General features: G+C 42.9%; 1 long non-coding RNA gene across 1 annotated transcript in view; it reads right to left on the bottom strand.

Moving 5' to 3' along the window:
- Nucleotides 1–2,112: 2,112 nt before the first annotated feature.
- LOC148407996 (uncharacterized) overlaps nt 2,113–12,500 on the bottom strand; it is a 15,694-nt gene continuing 5,306 nt past the window's right edge. The window contains exon 3 of the long non-coding RNA XR_015868685.1: nt 2,113–2,272. This is a non-coding gene — a long non-coding RNA (uncharacterized LOC148407996). The remainder of the gene's footprint in view (nt 2,273–12,500) is intronic.

Here is a 12,500-nt window from a genome sequence, read left to right as displayed (position 1 = left end):
TGTGTTTATGTGTGTGTGTGTGTGGGGGGGGCGCTCTTGGTTTTTGTCACAAGGTGGGGACCGAGTCCTGGGATTCAACTTTTTTTGTGGACCTCTTGGATTTATGGGGACCATTTTGATGGACCGCACAAATTTTGTGTGTGTTTGTGTGTGTGTGCTCTTGTTTTTTTCCCACAAGGTGGGCCCCAAATCTTGCGTTTCACTGTCTTTGCGGTGACCTCTTGGACTTATGGGTACCATTTTGGGGTAGCGCACAAATGCAGTGTGTGTTGTTTTTTTTCGACAAAGTGGGGACCAAATCCTGGGTTTCACAGTCTGACCATTTTGGTGGACCAAATTCAGTGTGAGTGCGTGTTTTTTTTAAGCAAACTAAAAGTGCCGTCATCATCATAGACTGGAAATGAGAAGGGGAGGAGGCAGAGCGCCGGCGCTCCCCGACGGCTCATAAGTTGATCATCACGGGCCGGCTCGGAGCTGCAGGTAGGCGGTGACAGCTGCTTAATTTGCTTTGGTCACCAGGGCCGCGTCATCCCGTAACTGGTGTGTACACACAAACACACCCAAGGTCACTTTAACCCCCGCTGCCAAGTTTGCCTTCAAATACTCACTTTTAAGGCCACGGAGGGCAAATTCTGGATTCTTCTCACTTCGTTCCCTTGGTCACGTTTGCACCAAGCCAAATGGAGAAATCCAAAATATTTGAGTGTGAATATGTAAGGTCTGCAAGCGGCAGATATTTATTCAAGCCAAACTCCATCTCCATCGCGGTTACTGCCCATCTGCCACTGCTGCCATGCGCCCTCTTAAAGGTTACTCATTTACATTTTTGGAGGGTGTGGCGGCAAAGAGCTTCTTCCACTCATAATTTCATCAATAAATACATCAAGTCTCAACATTTGTTTTAAACTCGAGGAAAATCCTGTCGGTTTTGGATAGACAAAAGAACTGAGCGGAATTATATCGCCCAGGCAAAAAAAAAAAAAAAAAAATCCTAATTTACCGGATAAAAGATGAGGCGGGTGAAATTGATGTATTGTTGTGATGGTTAGCCATATGGCACGGACTGCCTCCCCCATCCAAAAACGTGTGATTACAGGGCTAGGTCAGTGCAACCTTTACCATTCTTCAAATGAATCTCTGTCTAATCACAAGAGAAGGACAACAACAAGCCAACGAGCCGGTGGATCTTCGTTAGCGCTCAAGGTTGAGACTGGATGGAATTGACCATGCAGCCCAAATCTTTTCCTCCCAAAACACAATTAGTTTACTGTCAAACGCACAACAAAGAGAATTCAACGTTTATAAAACTGCCAAATTTGACCTAGAAACAGCTTCCACTAGCTTAACGGTAACATGTCATTAAAAATCCCATTGCCATGCTAACGGTTAGCATCGATAATTGCGGTTTTACCATGCGGGGGATGTGTGAAGGGAAACAGGCTTTGCGTTTGCGTTGTGAAGTGTAGTTGCACATCTACAGCACCAGAGGGTGCAGTGGCGCTCTCTAATTGTTACTAATACATAATTAGTAATGTACTAAAGCAATCACTTACTTTAGTACATCTGTGTCCAAAGTAATTGATATATATATATAATTTTTGTTTGAGGCATTTGGAATGTGCATTATTTCTGCATTTAATCTTTGTCAGTTGCCTTTAGGACGTGTCTGTTCCATTAACCATACACGGTTGGCTCGATCTTTAACCGCAAATTGAGATCGTAATGGCGACAGGAACGCGTCAATCAAAATGCAGTACTTCAACAAAAATCGTAGCTTCGGGCGGCTGAAAATGGACAAAATTGAAAAAAAAAAAAAGAGAAACGATACTGTCTATTTAAGGTTCATGCCCCCTGGATTTTTCACCCCACTTTTTGTATTATTCAAAAAACGGATTTGTAATTATTTGTTCCATCAACATTGGCGCTCAAGGCCACGGAGTATTAGATTGTAATCTCCGCTACTGTTCCCTGACACAAAGATGCCGCGTTGGCTCTGATTGGCGTGGAGGAGATGACATGACAGAGTCGCTTTTGTGGTGGACTGACAGAACGTTGGCAGGTTTAAGGCTCCCCCTGTTGAGCGCTGCGCCGCCTCAGGACGCTCACCTGTCAGCAGAGGTGAAGGCTCGTCAGAGCTGACGACTGCGAGCAGTAGAGTGGATATGATGGGATTAGAAGAATGACAGTGACGCAGCGTGGAGCTCCCTTTGTCCGCGTAGGTATCGGAGATCTGAGGATCCCTGCTCAACCTTTAATCCATGAAGTGCTCCAACTGTCGAACAAAATTTGAAATTGAAATCGATTAATTGGAACGCTAATCTCATTCTAGTCTTCGATGAGATGCTAACTTGGTCTGCTTGGGGAACCTGACTCTATTTAACTAAACCATGACTTATTAGACCTTGTCGTCCCTGTAAGCATTTTCCCTAGCGGTAAGAAAACAAAGTTGAGATGCTAACTTTTCCAGCAAGAGGAACCTCACTCCATTTTCTAAACCGATTTCTATGAGGAGCAAAGACCACCAACTACAACACTGTCAGTCACTCCTGCACCTGAAGACATCCTCTTCAATGAGATGCTAAGTTGGTCTGCTTGGGGAACCTTACTCTATTTACCAAACCTTTTATCCATGGCTTGTCTCTCTTCAGTCTTATCTCCAGTCTTAAGAAAACAGAAATTTAGATGCTAATTTTGCCGGCATGAGGAACCTCACTCCATTTTCTAAACCTGGAATCTTTGAAGAGCAAAAACTTGTAACCTCACTCTATGTACCAAATATTTCATGCATGACTAAACATCTCCTCCACTCGTAAGAACAAAAGTAAGATGCTAACTTTGCTAGTATGAGGAACCTCACTCCGTTTTTCTGAAGCTGTTACCTTTCACAATCAAAATCCACTAAACACAAGTATGCCCATAGTCAAAACTTTTCCAGCACGAGTAACCTCATTCCATCATCTGAAACACAACTACGCAAGACAAGAACACACAACCTAAATGGTATGCAGGGTGATCTGCTGAAAAGATCCAACCTTTGGGTGCGTGACGTTTGATCACAGAAAAAGGGAACAAGCGAGAGTTTACCGTAAAGCTTGAGGGTTGGTTCCGCGACGGGATGTCACTGCTTTGACACAAGTTAGGAACAGACATCTAAACGCATAACTGACAAGCCCTTATGACGGACCCTCAGGGCTCAACAGTTCACGGCTGCTACTTCTATGACAAACCGAGACCTGCCGCCCTTGGGGGAAAAAGTGGGCAACTGACAGGGGAGCACCAGCCAAGGGTGGATTAGATTTCAGTTGGCTCAAATATTCTGGTAACCGCTTCGTATTTTTGCATCGTGTTGCGACCTCCCAACGTGCTGATTCCTTGTTTTTCCAATGAGTCACTCCCGTCCATCCACCTCGTGAGCAGGCAGGCGTCAACCCTCAAATCTCATATCAGCTTGACTTTGATGGACATGTGCTACTTCTGCACTTGGCAGCATACATTGCTGAGGAACCTAAAAAAAATGGCATCGAGAGGCAAAGCTGGGTTGACAAACTTCATGAGAAGAAACATCACAGAGATACGAGCGAGTGAGGTTCTCCGTGGTGAAATTGTTAGCATTTGAACATGTACCATCAATTTTTGGTACAACCGCAGAGGGTGTTTTCAGGTGCTGGATTGGCCTGTGGACTCAATTTCTGACTATTGGAGCGAGGTTCTTCAGTCTGGCAAAATTAGCATTCTATTTTTTGATGTATTGGACTTCATGGACACTTAATTTAATAGTCCAATTCATAGATTATAAATGTATACATATGGGCAAAGTTAGCATCTCAAAATGCACTATATAAACGTAGTCAACTGGGGTCCCATTATGGTCGTTTTGCATATAGTGGAAAACTTTTTTTTTTTTGGTTAAAGTTGGCCTGTTGTTGACTTAAACCCGATCAATTTGTCCCGCTATCTCACCGGCGTGTGAAAAGAGGTGTCCCGACAGAGCTGCCACCGCTTTACCTTGTGCTCGGAGGTTTAACAAGCATGCAGTAAACACCGTAAATTAACGAGTGTCCAAATCCCTTGGTCAGCGTTCACCTCAAGGCTGCACTTAATATCACTTTAGTCATGTGTGGTTAGTGTGTGCATGAGCCTTTTAATTCCCCAAATGACTTTTTAAGTAGCGCTGCGCCCTGACCCCGCTGAATGACAGGCGGTTCTCAACCTTTTTACCTCACAATGAGACGGAAGGATGGTGGGACGGAGGTGGGGGGGGTGTATGTCCTTTTGCCGCAGCCCCCGGCCGGTTTGTTTTGCCCGAGCTCGCAGCATACGGCATTTAACACTCTCGTAATGAAGTGGCCGGAGCCAAATTGCTCTGCCCAATCTCCGGCTTTCTGCTGGCACACCGGCCTAGGAGCAGTTTATTAGAAACTCCCCGGCGTACGTAATAAAATCACAGAGCGTAAAAATGTATCGCACACTGCTATGATAGCCAAATTCAAAACGGAGAGAAAGTAAGGGCGCAAAGTGACGCGAAGTAGGCATGATAGACCTTTATCGCCGTTTATCCCGGTCTTTTCGAGCCAACTGGGTGACGGATATTCCCCACCCAAAAGTCTACGTCCCATCTGCTCGCACTAAGGCACAACATTTGTCAAAGTAGACTGGATAATGGCTTTGGCATCCTTATTATAATCTCAGCATAATCTTCATTTGTCCACCCTTGGCATCGGGACACTTCTGGCCTTGAGAAATTGGGCGGGACGCATTGAGTGTCCTCGTTTCGCTTTCGGTACATCCAGTGGGTGCCGAAAAGGGTCATTTAAGTCCGTGAAGTAAGCAAAACGGATACAGCATGGCGTTCTAAACAAATCTCTGTCTTTTTACTGGTTTCTGTCAAATTTCAATTTTATACTGGTAACAAAATTTGTTTTTGAAAAAGGACAAAAAAATATCAGCCCCCAAAGACTGTTTCACATGAATTTTGATAGCTATGTTTATCATAAATTGACTCACAAAAAAGTCTCCATAACCCATGCCCTAAAATGCAAAGTTAGCCAGTCTGTTGTTGACCTGCCATTTTAGTGTCACTTTGTTTGTTTCCAGGTGTCATTTGAAGACTAACTCACCCTAGAGATTTCTTCCGATTGCTTCCAAATTTACAATACAGACAATTGACAGATAGCCAATGCTAGCTAGTAAATCATTTTAGTTTTCGTTATATCATGTGGGTGTAGAAAAGTTACAAAGTTTGAAATTTACCATTAAAACCTTATAGCCTTTACATCTAATCCAGTCCTGCATTAATATAGTCACACGCAAGCGCAGGAATGAAAGAAAAGCTAACAAACAGGTCGAGCAAAGACAATACAGGACAAACTTCCCGCTGACGACGGCTCCCCCTGTATGTGGGTCACACACACATACACGCACGGTGTTCCCAGCTGTGTGGCCCAGTCAGCTGCACCGCTTGCCAATGCCCGCCAACATCTGCTCCACAAAAACAATCTCCAGCTTTTAGCACTCAAATGGAGGTTACGCCATATGCCAGCAAGCCACTTAGTTGCAGCCAGGGGCAGGGGAGCTTGGGCCTGGGTAACGCTGAAGGAGAGCGCCAATGGGATGTGAAGGGGATGATCCACTTTTTCCGTACCTGTAGCTCCCCGGTCCCTTCAGCCTGTTTCTTTTTGTCCGACGCCCAGGTATTTCATTATTAATTCCCCGTCACACATCCCAAATTCAAACCCGCACGTTATCCGCTGACGTATGGCGCCGCGCTGAATCCTATTTCGCTAACGCTGCTTCCAGATGTCCGCAATCTTCTGAACCGGGATCCGGATCGCTTCAACAACATTTTCCACAAGTGGGAGACCAATCGCGTGCATTTTAAAACCATTTAAAACAAATTAAAAGTGCAGATCGGGCTACTACGGGACGGAGCCGATGGGTGATAATGGATTTTTAATTAAATAGGGGATCCAAAGGTCCCAAAATGGAGCTTGCGGCTAACCAAGCAGTTGCCATTTTGGAGTAATCGAGATCAGGTTTATTATTATTATCCTTTTGGCCTTGAGTCTTGACATTCCTTTCATATTATATTAAATTGCGATACCCATTTTATACGATCATACACCTGAAACCTGAAATTTTCCATATGTCTTTTAATGTCTTAAGTCATTTAATCTCAGTCATTCTACTTTTACGTGGTTGAGATGAACTTTAATTCTTGATTACCTGAAGTCATTGATAACTTTAGAACTTCATTTCTCAATGTAATTGTCTACTTGAGTACAAATTGAGTACGAATTCTTAATTACCTAGAGTAACTGTAACGTAAAAATAAGTCTCGACGGTGAATGAGTGAATTGATTAAGCTAATTTAGTTGAAATGATGTCCATAGGTTACATTTTAGATGCGAATATCACATTTTACTGGTGTAAAAGTAGTTTATTTAAAGCCGTAACCACTGCCTGGACAAAATATGTGTCATCCGTGTCTAATCCCGTACTGCTCATGTCCTTGTCCCTGCGTAGGAACAGACAAGGGAAGACGGACATGCTCTGTGGTGGGCGGATCCGATGGGAAGTTCTGGGACGGCGGGTCGGGGCTGCCTTCTGCGGGGTCACGGTTTCACTTGTGGGTATTAATTTGGGAGTGTGTGTATGCGTGTGTGTGATGGCCATGGTGGGAAGCGACAAATCACCTTGACAGGGCCTCTGCTGTATATCACACTGATGATGCCGCGCTTGAATGCTGATTAGAGTCTCCCGGGAACTTAATTATAGTCCAAGCACAAGCGGTTTATACAGTTAAAGCCTTAACGCTAATGTAGCTTTAGATCCATGTGTCTTTTCAGCATTAGCAGATGAATAAGAAAAATAGTCTTTTCAAAGTAAAACCAAAATTACTCTTGGTCAGGATATCCATTTAGCTAAAGCTAAAGTAGCATATTTACTCGCTGCTAGCTAACTAGCGTTTAGCATAAGAAGCTAAATTCTAAATCTTCAGTTGACCGTTCTTGTCAAACGGTAATAAACAGAAGATGAAGGTTAAGAATAAAAGCAAGCAGTGATGTCATGTAAAATGATAGCACATGCTAATGTGTAGCTTTTTTTTTATTAAATAGCAAGTGACAAGTTGACGAATTAGCGTCAAGCTTCAATTCTTGATGTTTTCAAATGTTTATATGCAAAAATATGTAAAAAGTTAGCTATTAACATTGAGACTAACTTTTGATCACAAGTCTGCCATTAGTCTGCTAGCATGCTAGCTTATATAGCAGTTTACAGTTTCAATCATTGCTTGTCTTTGTCGAACTGTATTAACAACGAATGAGAAATATTGAAGAGACAACATAAGGTAAAATGTTGTCTCACCAAAAACATTTTGAACATGTGTCAAGTTGGCTAACGAGGGGCTATCCAGAGAAACTAACTCAGCAGGCGTCGTCTTCACAAAACATCCCAGACAGCCAGGTCCTCAAAAGTCCTTAAAATTTCCTTCCAAATCCTGTTTTCATTTACTTTTAGATGTGACAAAATTCTAGTGAACAGAAACACTTTGAAAGTGTCATTTTCAATGAATTCCTTGATGCTAGCTAAAATGAGACGACGCAACCTGTGTTGGCAAAGTAGCCACTTTCCTGAGGTTTTTTGTTTTGTTTTTGTTTCCTCAGCAGCTGTTCACCACCATAAAAAGATGGAAACCACATATTTTTGCTACTTTTTTTGCAAAGGATTTCTTCCAATCCTGCCAGATGGTGCACCAATGCTAAAACACCAAACTATAGGTTATGCTTTTATTTTTTTATTTTTTCCTGTAAGTTTATTGAGTCTCTAACATGCTTTCCAGCTGTCACTTATTTTCCAAACCCAATTTGATTTCATTTCACTTGTATTTTTCGGGGAGTCCAAATTAACAGTCAATTTGCGTGAAATCAGTCACCGGGCATCCGCGCTTTTGGCAGCGAGCTGCTGTCTATCTTTGAACGCCTCCCACGTCACGTTGTGAAGATGCCAAAAAGGGTTCGGTCGATCGAGAAGCGCGTTCCCCGAGGGGGCGGGGGGGGACTTTGAAACTATTTGCGCTGGTAGCTAGCGTTGACATTTCAAATAAAGCCCATAAAAATAATTGTCAGTTTTACATGCAATTCCTTGAGCGGTCAGAGGAGGGCAGTGTTCATGTGGAAACGGGTCATTCGCGTGTGGGCATGATGTGTGCATCCTTGTTTGTGTTATGTCAGCCGCGTGCGCCTCTCCTATAGGTCAGCGAAGCCGACGCGCGTCTTGCTCCCGTCTGCTGGTGGATTTCTCTCGACTGTACTGCTCATTACAGTCGCAGACCAACCAGTAGGGGAATTATGCTAATGAGCGGCCTGATTATGTTAATGAGGTTTCAGTCGTCTAGTGCGATGATGGCGGGCTGGCGTGATGACCATCGCCACGCGTTTGTATGTGCTTATACTCTTGAGACGTTTCTGGAGTGCCAAAAAAAAATCCCGTTGGTTGAAATTGTGGTAAATGGAGTTCATTCACAAATTCTATTGATGGAGTAAAAAGAGCTGATGACATCTTAAGCGTAGTCACAATTTAGACGGTGTGGTGAGAGGCGCGTGCAGCTCCCAGTAGGTCAGTTTTACTGTCGCAATATCTGCAAATAGAAAATTAGGATAGTAGCTTTTAAGAGCTTCTGGTTTTTCTTGTAGCTTGTAACAAATGGCATGCGCTTTAATTATTTTTTCACATATTTTACATTCATATTTAAGTCAAATAAAAATCACGATATCAAGTAAATAAATGACTGTTTACAGTGCTATCCAATCCTCAAAAAAATACTGAATTATTACATTTTTGAATTGACTGCCAAATAATGAGCAGACCCGCAAAAAATTCCATTTTCAGGGGTCGATCAAAAACGATTTTTTTTCAACTTGCTAAAATCCTGAAATAAAATAAATGACCATTTCCATTGCAAGACTCCAAAGTAGTTTTCCAAATTCAGATCAAATCAATTCATGAGTAAGAAACAATTTTTTTTAATACTTTTTCCCCCTACTTGTTTGCTGATCTTGAAATGAAGTAAACAAATCAGTTTTCAGTCATCTCCAACACTTAAAAAAATAATCACCAAATTAGGATTTTTTCTCACTTAGACCCAAAATTTGTTATTAAATCACAAGATGCATAAAAAAATTAATTTCTAGAGGTCTCTCTAAAACTCTACTTGCTAATCTAAACCCTAAAGTTAAGTAAATTAGTGCTTGATTATTACTGTCCTTATTGCTCTCTGACAGTTTCCTTTGTTTTATTGCCTACTTTATTATTACTCGATTATGGAATGCAGTCAGGGAAGTGAGCAGAATAATTTTATTGTGTAGTATTACTACGCATATGACAATAAAACTCTTGAATCTTAATCAGCATTCTTGCTGCTCTCCAGATCCAAAGCCAGCCTATGAAATGATCAAAAACATATTTTTTTTTCCACTTTCCACTCTAAATTGCTGAAATCAGGGAAGTAGATCCCCATTTCCTGTCTGCTCCAATACCCCAAAAATCAATTTCTAGCACTCGCTACCCCAAATCCCGAAATTCCCGACTGGTAATGACAAAACGCTGATTTCATTTGAAAGTGCGTTCGCCGCCTCGCCGCACATTAGGGTGTATAATTCAACATAAGCGTGACATGATGTTTGATTCATATTTGGCATAAGCCAAAGAGCCTCTCATCTCCGGCGCAGCTGTGCCGTCTCTTTCCCGGCTCGGGCTTTTTGCGCCATTTGCACGACCCCTCTCGCCAGCCGGCGACAAATGCGTTCCGTCAGCACATCTGGGCCAGAGGTCTGGCGAAGACCCCCCCCCCCCAAAAAAAAAAAAACTCTTATCGCATCCGGATCGGCGTGAGAAGCGTAGACAAGGATGTAATATTGAACGTCCAGATGGTTTTTGGGAGCAAAAGACAGACGCGGAGCGGCGTGGCGCTTATCTTTAATTCATACGTGTTCAGGCATTCTCGCCGCGTTGTTAGCGCCGCGCGGCTAATTTTCCAACAAACAAACTTGCTTCCGTCACTTTGGCTGGCAGGCCGGCTAATGCGCGGCGGCTGATACAGTGCAACGCGCCGAAAGCTAGCGTTCCCGATCGGAGATGACTTTTTGGGGGTGCGCTGCCAAGACGCTTGACGATGACGCTCGCCGGCCCAGTGCGCTTCACGCCTGGCCGCCTCCGCGCCGGCGCCAAGCTCCTTTTAATGACGTGACGCTTGTCATTAGCGCGAGCGTACCTGAACATTTCTTTTTTGACTCAAATTCTCATTCGTATTGCGTTCAGGAACCATACTTAACTCATTCAATCCCAAAGACGTATTTTTACGTTTTTTAGATATTTAATCACAGCTAGTTATTTATATTTCTTGCCATTTTTTTCCAAGTGTTAGGCTAACGAGTGTACACAAGATAGCTGTTCTTATGAACTCCGCCAGGGTTCCTTCAAGGTCTCCAAAGGTCACTACAACATCACCAGAGGTCACTACAAAGTCACCAGAGGTCACTACAATCGCCAGAGGTCACTACAAGGTTGCCAGAGGTCACCAGCAACCTCTGGCGATGTTGTAGTGACCTCTGGAGATCTTGAACAAACCCTGAAGGCGTTGAAAACAACCGCTACCTTCGGGTCACTCGAGACCTCTGGCGACTATGTAGTGACCTCTGGCGTCTTTGTCGTGACCTCTGGCAACTTTGAGTTGGATCCTAGCTTAAAAATGCATGGTATTAAATAAATAAAGAACTAAAGCAATCAATTACTTCAAAAGTATTAATATTAAGTATTAAGTACTAAAGTGATTGATTAATGTAAGTTACTTAAAATAATTAAGTACTTTAAGAGAGTAATGATTTACTTTAAGTACTTGAGTACTTTAGTTCTTAATTTACTTGGGTAATCAGTTACTTTAGTAATTTTGGTGACCCAAGGTAATCAATTACTCTAGTACTTAATTATCTAAAGCAATTTTCCAGTACTTATTAACGCAAGTTATCGACTACTTTAGTTTACTTAAGTACTGATGATTTTAGGTACGAGAGTAATTTACTTCAGTACTTCACTACCTTGGGTAATCGATTAGTTTAAGCTATCGATACCTTGATTTACAAAAGTACTAAAATAAGTGATCGTGGATGAAAGTACCAATGATTTTAGGTACGAGAGTAATCATTTACTTTAGCACCTAATTATTTAAAGTAATCAATTACTTAGTAATATGAAGAGCCACAATTATCAATTATTTTAGTACTTACTTCCCTCGTATTTTTGGTACTAGGGCGCCGTGTCGCCGCGTTCTTTCGGAATTCAACGCATCTCCTTAATTTCGTGTTGCGCGAAAAAATGCGTGCATACGCCTTTGGCATCATTTGAAGCTCGGCGGCATCTTTTCAGAGGCCGCTCCCCGTCCTCCTCCTCCGAGCCTCAGCGTGACCTCCGTAATTAAGGCGGCATTTTTCTAAATGCTTTTCTAATTTTCTAGCCGACCGAAGAGCGTCGGCGGACAAAAAGAAGCCACGCCCTCCCCTTGAATGGGGGCAACTCCCGGGCTTCCACTAAACTGGTCATGAATGCACAAACCATCTGTTTTTCTGGCCGTTTGTCAACGCGAGCGTGGCGGAGGAGGCAGCTGGCGTCGCGCCCCGGCTTTTTGAATGATGGAGCGCGCAACCTTTGTTTGGCCGGACAACCTGGACGCCGATCGGGGAAATTCGATAAACCGGCGGCTTGAGATGGACCCAATCGAAAAAACGGACGCTGTGCGTTTTTAGTGTTGATGCTGGGGGGGGGCGGGGGGCGTGTAGCTCGGTGGGTGAGGTTGTCAGGGATGGAGGCCAAGAATGAAGGCCAGGAGTCCGGGGGAGACAGGTGAGAGCGGCAGGACGAGTGCGACCAGAAGACATTTGCATTTTTATACTCGCTTTTTATTGGACTTTCATGGACGCGAAGCAACCTGGGAGAGTCGTATTTGCTTATAGCTGGATTAGCTTTTTAGGAGACGCCATATGTGCTTTCATTTGGGCCTGGGCCCTTGTTACCACTCTTTGCTGCCAAGGAACTTACATGTTTGCTCATTAGAAGGCAATTCCTAAACATATATATCTATAAAATATAATTTTTTTAGACTAGTATAAATTTAATGCCTCCTTTCGAGTTTTTTCAAGTTTTCAACGTTTTTAACTCGAAAGGAGGCATGAAATGTATATATAATATCCTGTAAAAAAATAAATATAGGTTAAATTCATAAACATTCACAAACATTGAAAAATTTTATAGTCCGTCTTGTAGCTTGTGATGTGAGGATGACACTTTAAGACATAGGTGTCGAACTCCAGTCCTCGAGGGCCGGCATCCTGCATGTTTTCCGGTTTTCTTTCCCCAACACACCTGATTCAAATAATTAGCTCATTAGCAAACTGAATCAGGTGTTTTTGAGGGAAAAGGTTTGAAAACATGTAGGATACCGGCCCTCG

This window comes from Hippichthys cyanospilos, chromosome 19, assembly GCF_059441005.1.
Source record: "Hippichthys cyanospilos isolate Australia breed blue-spotted pipefish chromosome 19, RoL_Hcya_1.0, whole genome shotgun sequence".
Classification (NCBI taxonomy): Eukaryota; Metazoa; Chordata; class Actinopteri; order Syngnathiformes; family Syngnathidae; genus Hippichthys; species Hippichthys cyanospilos.
This window is presented reverse-complemented; position numbering and strand designations above follow the sequence as displayed.